The sequence below is a fragment of the Orcinus orca genome, chromosome 6 (assembly GCF_937001465.1).
Source record: "Orcinus orca chromosome 6, mOrcOrc1.1, whole genome shotgun sequence".
NCBI classification, from domain to species: domain Eukaryota; kingdom Metazoa; phylum Chordata; class Mammalia; order Artiodactyla; family Delphinidae; genus Orcinus; species Orcinus orca.
This window is the reverse complement of record NC_064564.1, coordinates 84,556,756-84,572,275: the sequence shown is the minus strand read 5'-3', so window position 1 is coordinate 84,572,275 and position 15,520 is coordinate 84,556,756. Positions and strand designations below refer to the sequence as shown.

General features: G+C 45.6%; 1 long non-coding RNA gene and 1 pseudogene across 1 annotated transcript in view; one reads left to right on the top strand and one right to left on the bottom strand.

Moving 5' to 3' along the window:
• Nucleotides 1-12,653, bottom strand: part of LOC125964611 (uncharacterized) — a 30,781-nt gene extending 18,128 nt beyond the window's left edge. The window contains exon 1 of the long non-coding RNA XR_007477789.1: nucleotides 12,006-12,653. This is a non-coding gene — a long non-coding RNA (uncharacterized LOC125964611). The remainder of the gene's footprint in view (nucleotides 1-12,005) is intronic.
• LOC101281158 (pro-neuregulin-2, membrane-bound isoform-like) overlaps nucleotides 1-15,520 on the top strand; it is a 46,367-nt pseudogene that overhangs the window by 7,934 nt on the left and 22,913 nt on the right.

The following is a 15,520-nucleotide window of genomic DNA, read 5'->3' as shown; positions in this document are numbered from 1 at the left end:
CTGACACCCATCCAAAGGGAGGCCAGGGGAGCGGCCATTTCGGATAACGTCATTCACCCCCTGTGTCGGGGTGTGCCTTCCCAGGATTTGGGGAGGAAGAAAAGGACAGTGACTTACTGGCCTCTTCTCCTGCCTCAAGGCCTGGAGAAGCAGAGAACATGTCTGCCGGAGGAGAGAAGAATGAAGCAGAAACACAGAAATGAGCGGAGACAAAAGAGAGTCTTGATGGCTTTTCAGTCCCTGGTTCTTTTCCCACCTGTGTCTCAGCCCTCAGGCTCCACGAGATACCCTTGCATCCTTACGACAAATGTCCAGGGTTTTGACTCGGCTAAGTCCACTCCAACTCACTGAGAATCCTAATCAGTCCTGGAAATGTGCCACTAATTAGCTCTGTGCCCATGGGTAATTTGCTTAACCTCTTTGGGCATCATTTCCTCGTCTGTCAACCGAGGATAATAAGGTTCTTCACAGGATCAAAGGAACTAAATCAGATAATGTAGTGCAAGGGAAAGTGCTGACGATAGTACCACCCACACAGCAGGCTCATGACTGATGACTTTCCCATCGACTCCTTCCCTAAGAGATCAAAGGCCCCACAAAGATCTGGAGAGAAGACTCCAGAGTCATTCACATATTGGTGATGGGTGGTTGAAACCCAGAATTGGATGAAAAATCAGTTCTTTTTCCCCCTAAAAGAGGACTAGAGCATTGAGTGTCTTCTGAAACTGAAGAGGCAGCATCTTTCTCTGTACTATGTTCTTAGGATGGCAGATCTAGATGCTTGCCTAAAGGATATTTTTCATTACCTACCATTCCCTCATTTTTCCTTAAAGTCCCCACCAACCTCCCCATGCAGCACACGTTCTCAGGAGGAAATGGACTTCAGTCCTGGCTCCAGGTGGGCCCTGGGTAGTTAAAGCCAGTGAGGACATTCCATTCCTCTGGGCACAGTCAGGGCTTTGAGGGGCAAGTTATGGTGAATCTCCAGCTCTTCTTTGGAATGTTGGTTCAGAAATGCCCTCTGTCCCCCTGGATGTAAACATGGATGTATGTGTCCCTTCTGGCTACCCAGAGTCATCCTACAGGGATTAGCCTCAGGATGAAGCTGACCCCGTGAAGGCAAAGGAGATTTGTAAAGAAATGGGACCAAAGTTCACTTTCATCTGACTTCTGGCCATGTGAGCCAGCAAAGCCCCTGTTCAATTTGGCTTTTCTGTAACTGGCAAAATAGGATCATAACTGATAGAACCGTGAAAACATCTTCTGGGGTTCATGATTTCAAAAAGATAACCATAAACAGTGCCAGTGTTTAAACAGAAGCAGCACTAGTATTTGAGATGAAGGACAATTTATGCAAATTTCTCCCCAAACATCAGAGTTCTCAACCAAAGTTTTTACCCCAAGGAAATTCCTCTAATCACCTGGATTTAGCTATTACTCATATGTCAATAATGATCAGATTTGTGTCTCTCCTGAGCCTCAGATTGGATGTCCCCTTGGCAGCTCAGAAAGAAGAGAGGTGCTGAAGTTGAAAGGCCTGGGCTGTTGATCAGGTCATCCTTCCAGAAGTTAGCCCTCTCAAATTGCAGTTGTCAGCAGCAGTAATCCTGAATTTCTGACCTTGTGTTAAAACCACATAGGGGTACAGAAATAGTTGCATATGGAGGCCCATGCCTGCCACGGTTACTTCAGCATAAATATTTAATAACCAGAAAGGCTAAGCGTGAGAGAGGTCAAGAGAAAGACAACCTGTAGTCAAGCTGTTTTATAAAAGAAACTGTGTTACAAGGCAGGGCATTAGTTTTTTGCTGCATAACAAATTATTCCAAAACTTAACAGGTTAAAATAATAAACATGTATTATGTCACACAGTTTCTGAGGCTCAGGAATCTAGCAGTGGCTTAGCTGGTTCTGGCTCAAGGTGTGATTTAAGTGATTCACACTTCAAGGTGTGAATGAAGATGTGATTAATCTGTCAGCAGGGGCTGCAGTCTCTGGAGACTCGACTGGGGCTGAAAGGTCTGCATCCAAGCTCATTTATGTGGTTGTTGGCAGCCCTCAGTCCCTCACTTATGGCCTCTCCATAGGGCTGCTTCACATGGTAGCTTGCTTCCCACAAAGCAAATGATCCAAGAAAGAGAACTCAGGTCTTTCATAACCTGGTAAGCTTATAACCTCATCTTGGAAGTGACATGACATCTCTTTTGCCATATTCTATTGGTCACACAGACCAGCCCTGGCACAGTGTGGGAAGGGACTACTCAAAGGTGTGGCTACTGGGAGGCAGGGATCAGCAGGGGCCTTCTTGGAGGCAGCACATTTCAAGATGTCCCGAGAGGCATAGGAGAACATCTCTAGGGGCACAGGAGAATAATTGTGCATCTCCTGGAGGTCTGGCACCAAAGCCCTAAGCAGCTAACTGCAAAGGAGAAATGTTCTTGATGTCTCCCAATTTATCCCTCTTGAATTAAATACTGAATAATTATGTTACATCACCTTTTCCACCAAAACTTTTACATAAATGAGATGCTCTCATAAACCCCGTGGCATACATTGGGTATGTCCAGTGCTAAGCTTCTTCCAGTTTGAGAAGCAGGGCAGGGGGACCTCTTCCAGGGCTGGTGGGATGGTCTGGGGAAGCCAAAATGACAACTGTTTAGAAGAATCAGCAGCTAAATTAAAAGCCTGCCTGTGGTAGCTCGTAAGCATATGTACACATACACACACATACCCTCTTTCCGTCTCTGTTTCAGCTGAGACCCCAAAGGCTGAGAGTACATGATAGAGGCTTAATTCTCCTGCATCCCAAGAGAGGAGCCAGACCACATATGCAGGACATGCTAAGATGTCCTGAAACCAGCCTTGCTGACATTAATGCTCACCCCATCCAGCCCACAAGGGACAGAGGGCTGGAGAGTTACTGGAGTGTTGAGGCTTCCTGTCCCCTCTCCCCACACTCCCCACAGGGAGGGAGAGATGCTTCCCCTTTACCTAAAGTAATGTGAGAGGAACCTTCAGGGAACAACTAGAGGGCTTACATGTGCCCTCTGGACTTTGGGGGACAGAGGGGACAGGGTCTGATGCCTGGCTGAGAAGTGTAGCAGGGCTGCGTGGAGAGGCTGGGCAGGGCTGCACTGGCAGGAGCTGCCTTACCACTGACAGTGCTGGACAGCAAGCTTGAGAGTGAGCTCCCTGCATTTGAATTTCTAGAAGGATAGAACCCTGAACATTAGCAGCGACTCTCTCTGCAGAGCGGAGTGGAATTAGGGGTCAAAAGGTGTGGAAAGAAACTCTGATGTTTTAATCCAAATACTTCTACATTGCCCAAAATAAACATGTTTATATGTTACCATAAAAGGAGAAAATAAAGGAATTTTTAAAAAGTACATACAGGGCTTCCCTGGTGGCGCAGTGGTTGAGAATCTGCCTGCCAATGCAGGGAACACGGGTTCGAGCCCTGGTCTGGGAAGATCCCACATGCCACGGAGCAACTGGGCCCGTGGGCCACGACTACTGAGCCTGCGCGGCTGGAGCCTGTGCTCTGCAACAAGAGAGGCCGCGACAGTGAGAGGCCCGCGCACCGCGATGAAGAGTGGCCCCCACTCGCCGCAACTAGAGAAAGCCCTCGCACAGAAACAAAGACCCAACACAGCCATAAATTAATTAATTAATTTTTTTTAAAAAGTGACTGATTCACTTAGGATTAGACCAAAAAAAAAAAAGTACATACAATGAACACATAACAATAAATGGTTTGCTCAAGGGGTAGTACTGAGAAACATTATTTCCAGTGATTTCAGATTTTCATTATGTTGAATTGTTTTACAATAAACACGTTTTATTTTTAGAAGCAGAAAAATATCCAGAGATAGCACTGAATGAATGAATGAAAGCTACCAGAAAGACCAGCTTTGCATCCCTCTTCTCTCTCATTTAAATGCAGAACTCTGACTAGTTGGGTAGGACGGCAGCTGGCCAGTCCCGATCTCTGCTGTGGGGCAGCAGGTGTCAGGCCCAGAGAACTCCTCTTTTCTCTGGCTGCCCACACCGAGGAGGGGGCTTTCAGCCAGCACTGGGAACGGGTCTGTGCTCCTGACCAGCCACCGTGGGGACACCAGCACCTTGAGAGTCCTGGCTGTCTCTGGCTGGGACTCTGCCACCTGCCAGACCTCGCTGCTCCCTCAGTTCTCCCCGTGTGAGCCTGGCTCCCCAGAACCGCACCCACCTGCCCCCTTGCCCCTCCTCCCTCTTCCTCTTCCACTGATCTTCAACCATGGTTAACCTTCTGACAGGGAAGCCGAGGCACCCTGGGACGAGAGTCACCCAAGGTTCAAGCAGGGAGTGAGAGGCAGGGCTGCCAGCTGCCAGCAGAGCCTCTCCCATCTGGTCCGCATCCCTCCCTGTTGGCTCATGGCCACACCCTTCCCTCCTCCAGGACTGACTTGGGTTAATGGGGTGGCCCCAGAGTCAACGTGTCCTTGACACATGGCCAGACTCCTCAATAGCCTTCTTAATGAAACGTGGAAGCTGCAAAGTTCAAGTGGGTGTTTAGTATTGAGCTTTGGCTCATACACTCAGTGATCAAATAGCAATAGACTCATCAAACAAAGACCATAAAGTTCATCTCAGCCTTCTTAAGGAAAAGATGTTTGGAGTCTGGAAGTTTTTCAGTAGGCTGGGCAGGTGTTAGAAGCAGCCTGGGAGTTTTGAGCAGACAGCTGCTGAGTCTGTGAGGGGTACCCAAAGGCTATGGGCTCTGAGCCTCTGCTGGTTCAGCTCTAACTTATGAGCTTGGATTCGGCTATACAGCGTGTTGGGGGACGGCAGCGGGGAGTATCGGCTATGATCTTCCCTTTCTGCATGTCTCCGGGGACCTCCACCCATTCTGCTCCCGACATCTCCATCCTGTTCTCAGGCCTTCAATCAACTTTTGAGGGCAAAAGACATGAGCAGCAAAGGGCTTTGTGTCTTCTGAAAAGGATGTTGAAACGGAACTCAACATATATCTTGTGTTTTCAGAACCTCCCTTTGCTGGCTGCTGTTCTGAACTCTTGACCTTTCCGTGTGCTCTGACTCACCCCTCTGGCAGGCCGGCGAAGCCTATGGACCTCGTCTCACATTGCTGATTCTAATGTAAAATAACCACAAAGGGCTATAGAGGGAACCGAGCATATGAGAATATAGTTATTAGAATATAAACAAATTTGTGATGTGGAAAAAATGCTAGTTTACTAATGCATTAAATGACACGATCTAGCAATAGGTCTAATTACGGCTGTGCTTTTGAAAAAGTGATGAATGTAAGTGATATTTCAGGGTCTCTGGGACAACCAGAGTATGATGGTGAAAGCATCTGTGATTCTAGTTGTGACAAAGTCACAGGTTCTCTGAAGCATGTGGTTTGTTACCCACATGCTTAACTGAAGGGCAATGTAAATTGCAGTTAGAAGTTAATGAAAATCAGGGTGTAATTTTTTCCTTGCTAAGGAAAAACAGACCCTCTCGGTTCTATCTGTGGGCATCTGACTGTGAGCCCCCGAGTCAAGGCTTGTGCAGTGGGCTCTTTGCCTGGTAGTGCTGGCCTGGGTCTTGCAGCCTGGCTCCCCCTTTATTTTCACCTCTCTCTCTCTCTCTCTCTCTCTCTCTCTCTCTCACCCTCTCACCTCCTTTGGCCTCTTCTAAGTGCTATTCATGCAGGGCTAAATGTTACATTTTCCGATTAAGATTGACTTGGCAAGAGGCAGGAATTATGTGTAACTTCCCCGAGCTTTCCATGAGTGTCAGACTCCAAACCCAGGTCTGTCAGTGTCCAAAATAATGTTCTTCCCACTAGGCCTGGGGCTCTTCCCCCCAGAAGAGCAATGCCTGTCCCTGCCTCCCTCTGGCTGTAGAAAGTGTTCATCTAAACAAAGAGTGGGGCCTGTGATAGGGGGATTTTCAAGCTGCCAGTGCACCTTGGGCAGCCGAGCGCTCCCTTGGCCTTGCCTGTCTGTTCTTCAAGCGCTCTGGCCTGGCACACCCCAACATGTGCGGGTTTCAAAATGTCATTTGGCAAAGATTTAAAAATAATGCTCCCCCCATCGTCGGCACTGCCAAAACTGGAGAAAAGGATCCAACCCCAAACCTTTCCCTCCAGAGGCCAGACTTGCCTATGTTTATTGTCTCCGTGTACTGCAAACATTAATCAGACAGCCTCTTTGACCAGACACAGGGAAAATAAAGGTCACACTATCTCCTGCACACAGAGCTCTGAGGCTGAACAAAGGCAGACCCACAAAGGCAGACGTCTGCTTCTGCTCTCTTTGCCTCAGATTTAAAAACCTGTTCATTAGACCTCTTTCTGGATGGCTCACCTGGCCCCCATCAACACCCTTGTCACCCTGCTCTAGTCCACTGAGGGATCCAGACGGCCACCTCAGGTCCATTCGTGCATCTATTCACCCATTCACCAAATGCTCCTTGAATATGAAGGTATGTGTGTATCCTGGCACTATGGGGATGAAACCAATCTCAGCTCACAATCATTGGATTAAATTCTCTTTTAAGAAGGTCTTAAAGCCATGTTCTTGTGGTGCATTTTTATTTTTTCTAGAAACACTTTTAAAAAGAAGGTAGCTTGTATCAGAAAGCAATTTATACATAACCTATACATTATGGGTGATTGTTATTTTATTTTATTTTTTTTAACTTATTTTATTTATTTTTATTTTTGCCTGCATTGGGTCTTTGTTGCTGCGCGTGAGCTTTCTCTAGTTGTGGTGAGTGGGGGCTACTCTTCGTTGCAGGGCGCGGCCTTCTCATTGCGGTGGCTTCTCTTGTTTCGGGGGCTCTAGGCGTGCGGGCTTCAGTAGTTGTGGCACACGGTCTCAGTAGTTGTGGCTCACGGGCTCTAGAGCGCAGGCTCAGTAGTTGTGGCACACAGGCTTTGTTGCTCCGTGGCATGAGGGATCTTCCCAGACCAGGGCTCAAACCCGTGTTCCCTGCATTGGCAGGCGGATTCTTAACCACGGCGCCACCAGGGAAGCCCTGGCTGGTTGTTATAAATACAAAACAGACAGAGCTTTAGTTCTGATCTGAAGGACTAGAGGGTAGAAATCTGGCCTCCCTCCCCTGGCAGCCAGTGCTCTCTAGGCCACCACAGGGACAGTCCCATGTAAACCCTTGGCTCCAGGAGTTTGTGTCTGGCTTAGCCTTATACCACCACCCTCACAGGAAGCATGCCCCTGCTTCAGCCATCCTTTGAGGCCCAGTGGAGCCTTTCCTGTCCACACTGAAGTGATGCCCTCTCCTCTGCATGGACATACTGTTGCCTATGCTTTTTATTGGATGATGGTCTTGTGATTTTTATGACATTTCTTGCATTCTTGCCTTGCATGCATTTAACGTTGCTAAGTTATTTAATTCAGCTGTGCCTAGGTCTTCTCTCCAGGTTCTGAAGGTGCTTCTTTATAATATTTTTTACATCTGAACCCTTTTTTCAGTTAGCCCAAGCCCTTGTCACTTCATCCCTGAGTATAACCATTTATTTAGCATCAAGTGCCTACTTGATGCCAGGCCTTGTTCTTTTTTCTCTGCTTTATTGAGGTATTATTAACAAATAAAATTGTAAGGTATTTAAAATGTGCACATGATGATTTGTATATGTCTACATTGTGAAAGTACTCCTACCATTGAACTAATAAACACATCCATCACCTCATGTATTTACCAGTTTGTTTGTTTTTCTTGGTGAGAACACAAGTTCTTACTTTTTCAGCAAATTGCAGTTATACGAAACAGTATTATCAGTATAGTCCCCACGTCACATATTAGATCCTCAGGGCTTATTCATCTTATCTCTGACAGTTTGTATACCAGCCTCCATACTGTTTTCCATAATGGATGTAACAATTTTCATTCCCACTAATAGTGCAAAAGGGTTCCCTTTTCTACACATCCTCACCAGCATTTATTTCTTGTCATTTTCATAAGAGCCATTCCAACAGGTGTGAGGTGATATCTCACTGTGGTTTTGATTTGCATTTCCCTGATGATTAGTGATGTTGTGCACCTTCTCATATATTTGTTGGCCATTTGTATGTCTTCTTTGGAGAAATGTCTATTCAAGTCCTTTGCCCATTTAAAAAAAATATTTATTTATTTGGCTGCGCTGGGTCTTAGCTGCGTCATGCAGGATCTTCGTTGCCGCACACGGGATCTTTAGTTGCAACATGTGAACTCTTAGTTGTGGCATGTGGGATCTAACTCCCTGATCGGGGATCGAACCCAGGCCCCCTGCACTGGGAGCGTGGAGTCTTAGCCACTGGAGCACCAGGGAAGTCCCCCTTTTGCCCATTTTTAAATGGGGTTATTTGGGAGTTTTTTGCTATTGAATTGTATAACTTTCTTGTATATTTGAGGTATTACCACAGATATGTGGTTTGCAAATATTTTCTCTCATTCCATAGGTTGCCTTTTCATTTTGTTTTTTTAACTTTTTTTTTTTTAATTTATTATTTTTTGGCTGCGTTTGGTCTTCATTGCTGTGCGCGAGCTTTCTCTAGTTGCGATGAGCGGGGGCTACTCTTTGTTGCAGTGTGTGGGCTTCTCATTGTGGTGGCTTCTCTTTGTTGTGGAGCACAGGCTCCAGGCACATGGGCTGCAGTAGTTGTGGCCCGTGGGCTCAGTAGTTGTGGCTTGCGGGCTCTAGAGTGCAGGCTCAGTAGTTGTGGCGCACGGGCTTAGTTGCTCCATGGCATATGGGGTCTTCAGGGACCAGGGCTCGAACCTGTGTCCCCTGCACTGGCAGGCAGATTCTTTTTTTGTTGTTTTTTGTTTTGCGGTACGCGGGCCTCTCACTGTTGTGTCCTCTCCTGTTGCGGAGCACAGGCTCCGAACGTGCAGGCTCAGCAGCCATGGCTCACGGGCCCAGCCGCTCTGCGGCATGTGGGATCCTCCTGGAGTGGGGCACGAACCCATGTCCCCTGCATCGGCAGGCAGACTCTCAACCACTGTGCCACCAGGGAACCCCTGGCAGGCAGATTCTTAACCACTGCACCACCAGGGAAGTCCCTACCTTTTCATTTTGTTGATGGTTTCCTTTCCTTTGCAGAAGCTTCTCAGCTTGATGTAGTGCTGCTTGTTTATTTTTGCTTTTGTTGCTTTTTCTTTTGGTGTCAACTCCCAAAAAAATCATCTCAAGACCAGTGTTAAGGAGCTTAGTCCCTATGTTTTCTTCCAGAGATTTTACAGTTTCAGGTCAAGTCTTTAACCCATTTTGAGTTATTTTTTGTGTATTTTGTAAGACAGTGGTCCAATTTCATTCTTTTGCATGTGGCAGGCTAGTTTTCCCAACACCCTTTATTGAAGAAACTATCCTTTCCCCATTATATGTTCTTGGCTCCTTTGTCAAAAAGTAATTGACCGTATATGCATGGGTTTATTTCTGGCCTCTCTAGTTTGTTCCATTGGTCTATGTCCATTTTCATGTCAATACCATACTGTTTTGATTACTATAGCTTTGTAATATAGTTTGAAATCAGGGTGCAGGATGCCTCCAGCTTTGTTCTTCCTTAAGATTGCTTTGGTTATTTGGAGTCTTTTCTTGTTCCATACAAATTTTAGAATTTTTTTTTCTGTGAAAATTCCATTGGAATCTCTAGAGGGATTACATTGAACCTATAGATAGTTTGGGGTAGCCCACTTAAAAACTGCTTCTTTGGGCTTCCCTGGTGGCACAGTGGTTAAGAGTCCACCTGCCGATGCAGGGGACATGGGTTCGTGCCCCGGTCTGGGAAGATCCCACATGCCGCGGAGCGGCTGGGCCTGTGAGCCACGGCCACTGAGCCTGCGGGTCCGGAGCCTGTGCTCCGCAACGGGAGAGGCCACCACAGTGAGAGGCCCGTGTACCGCAAAAAAAAAAAACAAAAAAACAAAAAAACCTGCTTCTTTGTTTGCTATTGTCCTGGGGGCCTCGTGGATGCAAGCCCTCTTGGCTCTCAGAGCTGGGTGATCTGGGGGACTGTCCTTCGGGTGGCAGCCCTAAAAATTGGGGTGTGGACAAACTCCTTCTAGGGAGGTACTGATGACAATGTTATTGTTGGAGCAACTGGTTGGAGAAGGCAGGGGAAGCGCCCACCAGCTTTCCTAAACTCCAGACTCTGGACTCTAGGAAGGATCGTAGCCAGCCCCTCGTTGTGGGCTAAATTAGAACCCAGACCCTCAGGCAGCAGCTTGTAAAGTAAGCAATCAAACCTCTTTCATGGAAAGCCTAGGAGGTGGGCGTTTTTTTGAGCTCCCTCTGTGCTGAGCCCTGTGCAGGGATAGCTGCGGGGAACGCTCAGGCACGGATAAGGAACGGTTCGTTTGTTTGCTATAGTACTGTGGGTCTTGTGGACACCGGCCCCATTGTCTTTCAGAGCTAGGTGTTTTGCGGGCCTGTCCCTCAGGTGGGAGTCTTAAAAGTTGGGGGGCTAGACACCTTGTTTTTAACCCAGTGAGACCCATTTTGGACTTCTGACTTCCAGAACTCTGAAATATGTGAGTTAAATAATAAGTATGTGTTGTTTTAAGCCACTAAGTTGGTGGTAATTTGTTGCAGCAGCCATAGGAAAATAACATAGAGAAGTGAAGGGGTGTCATGGAGACAACTTGGAGTGGTGGCATGGTGACAGTCTGGAGAGTGCCTACCCAACTCACAACTCCTGTTCAGTGCCAGCCAATATTTCTTAGAGGGAATAAAGGTTCAGAGTTGTCAAATTTTTCAATTTTCCAAATAAGGTGAAAATACAGATTTCTATGTGGAAAAAAAAAGTTGGGCGGCTAGATGTGTGGTGCAAACCATTCACTCCTCATAAGCAGTGAAATCACCTCCTTTCAAAACTAAGGAAATAGAAAGGTTGTGGAAGTGAATTGCTCAAGGTAACAAAACTTGCCATCAGTAATATTCCTTCCTTCCAACCTAGGACTTGCAATAGGAAAAAATTAACTATATGTGTGAATTTTATAAGGCGAGACAAATTGACTATCAAGTTACTACTCTGAATTACACCCAGAAAACAAATATGCCCAGTATGATTTATGCCAGAAAGATCCTGGTGCTGTAGGAGGTGTCACATCTATGCAAACATTATACTTCAGAGCAAACAGAGGCCTGAAATTGCAAAAAAGAAGCTCAAAAGTTTTGGTGGTTTAAAAGAAAAGTCCCACATACCATGAGGAAAAAATCTGCTTTTTGATGAGGAGTTATTTACTGAAAGCCAGGGCAGGATTTAACCATTCATTTATTCTTTAATTTGTTCATTCATTCAGCAAATGTTCCCTAAACATCCCTTGAGGAGCTTACTTCAGCCATGGGTCAAAAGAGTAACCAGTAAATAAAATCTATGTGAGACAGAATGAACTAACTGGACGAGGCTCCAGTATAGAATTAGGAGAGCATCCAAAAGGAATAATAATAACTAATCTTCCTGGGCACTGACTACGTTCCAGGCGTCTTCTTATTTTCTTTTTTTTTTAAATTGTAAATCATGTTTTTAAAATTTATTTATTTACTTAATTTATTTTTGGCTGCGTCAGGTCTTAGTTGAGGCATGCTGGATCTTCGTTGAGGCATGTGGGATCTTTTGTTGCGACGTGTAGGCTCTTCGTTGTGGTGTGTGGGCTTATCTCTAGCTGTGGCGTGCAGGTTTTCTCTTCTCTAGTTGTGGCACGCAGGCTCCAGAGTGTGTGGCCTCTGTAGTTTGCAGCACGCAGCCTCTCTAGTTGAGGCACGCAAGCTCAGTATTTGTGGTGTGCGGGCTTATTTGTCCCGCGACATGTGGGATCTTAATTCCCTGACAAGGGATCGAACCTGCGTCCCCTGCATTGTAAGGTGGATTCTTTACCACTGGACCACGAGGGAAGTCCCCAGGTGTCTTCTAAGTGTATTCGTTTATTTAATCTTCACAAAAACCCTGAGGTGAGCAGTAGTATTCTCCCCAAATTTACCTTAGAAAATTCAGGCACAGAATGGTTTTGTCACTCACCAAAGGTCACAAAACTAAGTGGATTCAGGCCACCTGGCTCCGCAGCTTTCATCTTTCATGGCCTCACTCCAGCTGCTGAGAGGACAAGGCAAGTGATGAAGTCACATCTAAGGGATCAGGGAAGGCTTCGTGAAAGAGATGGTATTTTAGTTAAGCCCTGAAGGTGAAGGGAAAGAGCATTCCAGGTTGAGAGAGGAGATACAGAGATGCTAAAAAAAAAAAAAAATGTATTGGGAGTAAGCATCCGGCTGGCAGGAGTAGGTAGACAACGTGGATGGGGAAGGTGAGGTCTCTGATAAGTTTGCATGTTATTCTGAAGGCGCTGGGAAGTCAGAGTTTTTCTGAGCAGGGAAGTTCTCTATTCTAACACCTTCTATCTATCCCTTCAGTCAATATTTGTTTAACATCTAATTAAACACCTGTTTGAACACCTAATATTGGGTGCTGGTAGAGGGGGATCGTTTCTGCTATCAAAGAAGTATACCTTAATTGATGACAGAAGAAATAACTTTTAAAAATTGTATACAAAGCTGGGACGAAGTGAGAGAATTGCACTGACACATATACACTACCAAATGGAAAATAGCTAGTGGGAAGCAGCCGCATAGCACAGGGAGGTCAGCTCGGTGCTTTGTGACCACTTAGAGGGGTGGGATAGGGAGGGTGGGAGGGAGACGCAAGAGGGAAGAGATATGGGGATGTATGTATATGTATAGCTGACTCACTTCGTTATACAGCAGAAACTAACACACCATTGTAAAGCAATTATACTCCAATAAAGATGTTTAAAAAATTGTAGACAACTTAAAAAATATGACACAAAATGTGTTCCAAGGCAGTACATGCTGGATTGTTCAACAAACCATTTTGTGAAATTTGGCAAATTTCAGGGTCTGTTATTTTGTGTGTGTGTGTGTTTTTGAGAAGCATTTCTTCCTTTTTTTTTTAGTATTTATTTATTTACTTACTTGGCTGCATTGGGTCTTAGTTGTGGCACATGGAATCTTTCGTTGCAGCACGCAGGCTTCTCTCTAGTTGTGGCACGCAGGGTCTAGAATTTACAGGCTCAGTAGTTGTCACACATAGGCTCTCTCGTCGTGGCGCGCATGGGCTCTAGAGTGCATGGGCTCCAGAGCTTGTGGGCTCAGTAGTTGCGGCGCTCAGGCTCAGTTGCCCCACGGCCTGTGGGATCTTAGTTCCCTGACCTGGGATTGAACCCGTGTCCCCTGCATTGGAGGGCAGATGCTTTTTTTAAAATTTTATTTATGTATTTTATTTTTGGCTGCGTTGGGTCTTCGTTGCTGCATGCAGGCTTTCTCTAGTTCTGGTGAGCAGGGGCTACCTTCATTGCGGTGTGCAGGCTTCTCATTGCAGTGGCTTCTCTTGTTGTGGAGCACGGGCTCTAGACGTGTGGGCTTCAGTAGTTGTGGTGCGTGGGCTCAGTAGTTGTGGCTCACAGGCTCTAGAGCACAGGCTCAGTAGTTGTGGCGCACTGGCTTAGTTGCTCCGCGGCATGTGGGGTCTTCCCAGACCAGGGCTCGAACCCGTGTCCCCTGCATTGGCAGGTGGATTCTTAACCACTGAGCCACCAGGGAAGTCCCTCAGAGTCTGTTAATTATCTCTCGGGCTTGGGTTGAGGGTTTGCAAGGGTAAAGTTGGAGAGCAGTCTGGGAAGCCAGTTGGAGCAGTTTGTGGTGCTACATATATAGCTAGCCCTTGAGCTACAGAACACAGGAACAAAATGGTTAATGTCGGAACCGGCTGCCTCAGCACCTTCACCCTAATCCACATCATGGCTCAGGGAGAGGAGAATTCCTGTAATCAGAGACTGGGAGGGAGGCACTGGCTATAACAGGGGCTTGGTCCCATGATTCAGGGTGAGAAAATTCCAAAGCCTCCCTCCTAGATCAGTCTAATTGTATAGGTATCACTGGGGAAAACTGTCCAAGATTTGGAAATGGACAAGAGAGATTACTAGGTTTCCTTTCAGTGGAATGCTTATTGTTGCCTGCTGGAATCTCTGTCATTTTCTGATTCTACAGGTTTATGCAAATTGATTTCTTATTGACCAGGCTATTTTCCATCTCTGGAGGAGTTGAAGTAAATTTGTAAAAAAGTTTATAGTAATGCAAAAGGTTCTTGTCCTTAGCAATGCAAGTGAATTTTGTCTGGTGAAGATACAATTGATTTCTCCTCTGTAGAAAAGGTAACCCCAAACATATTTTATTGCATGAGAATATTAACCAGTTTTGCGTGTATTAGCAAAACCATTTTATCTTTTGTCATTGCCTCTCTGTTTCTCAAATTCTCCTTTGAAACAGTCTTAACATCTTACTGGTGTCTTCATTAATTAATGGGTACCAGTATGATACCCACTAACTAATCTTTGACTCATTCATTTTATAACTGTGTAACCGTTATATTTTTACATTTTAAAAAATCATACTTTAACACTGTTAACTCCTGCAGGTTTTCCAGCATCTAGGTTAATCAGAAGAAAGGAATTGCCACAATTTCCATTACTGAGCCAAAAGTAGTTTCCAGAAATTCTAACTGTGGTGCTCGTTGGCAATTCTTCGAGAATCCTAAATGGAGTTCTCAAACAGATGCTTTATGAGAATTTAGAAAGAAAAAGGAAAAAAACATTTACTATTATATTGCCAATTACTGTGCTAGGTGATTTACATATATTATCTCAACCCTTGGGAAATTTTTGAAATAGGTATTATTGTCCTAATTTTGCAGGTGAGTAAACAGGAAATATTTGATTAAGTATGGTAGCACCCATCTGCAGATCAAGTCACGTAAGTGGAAAATTACAGTAATGGTTCATGAACCCTGGCAGTTAAAAGGGCACATGGTAAATAAGGGTATAAAATTCAATAAAGGTGTGAGTGAAAGGATAACCAGCAAGACGAAAGTCCTAAACAAGAAAAACTGGTGCCAGTGCTTGGGCCAGAGCTCTTAATTACATGGATACAGCCTGAAGCCTTCTTCAGATATCCTGTTTCTTTAGACCTCATTTAACAACAGACCTGCCCACACACCCACCCTCTGCCATCTGCCCTCCTTCCTGAGAAGAGAGAGTGAATCTAGGGACCACTTCAGCTCCTGCCTTCCTACATCACTCTCAAAGGGATGTGTTGTCCACTCCCACAAGGCAGCCCCACTGACCGTGGGGCTGATGGCAATGAAGCAGCTTCTTAGAAAGATTGGATCCACAGATCCACTGCATCTGTGATACTTTCTCTCTGAATAAGATCTGATGCAAAATGGCATAATGCTAAAATTTTAAACCTGGGTTGTTATATTCTTCTCTAATTTCCTCTTATATTTCATACAAAATAAGTTTATCACTAAGAAGAATAGGAGAATCTGGAGGGAAAGAGGTTTAACTTATTTGTTTTGATTTTGAGCCATGCTCTAACAGCAGAAACAGGCAGAGGGAGAGCAGGGGCGGTGCCAGGTGCGCTTAACAAGCCCTGGGGATCTGGTGCTGCCCCTGCTGCTCCCAG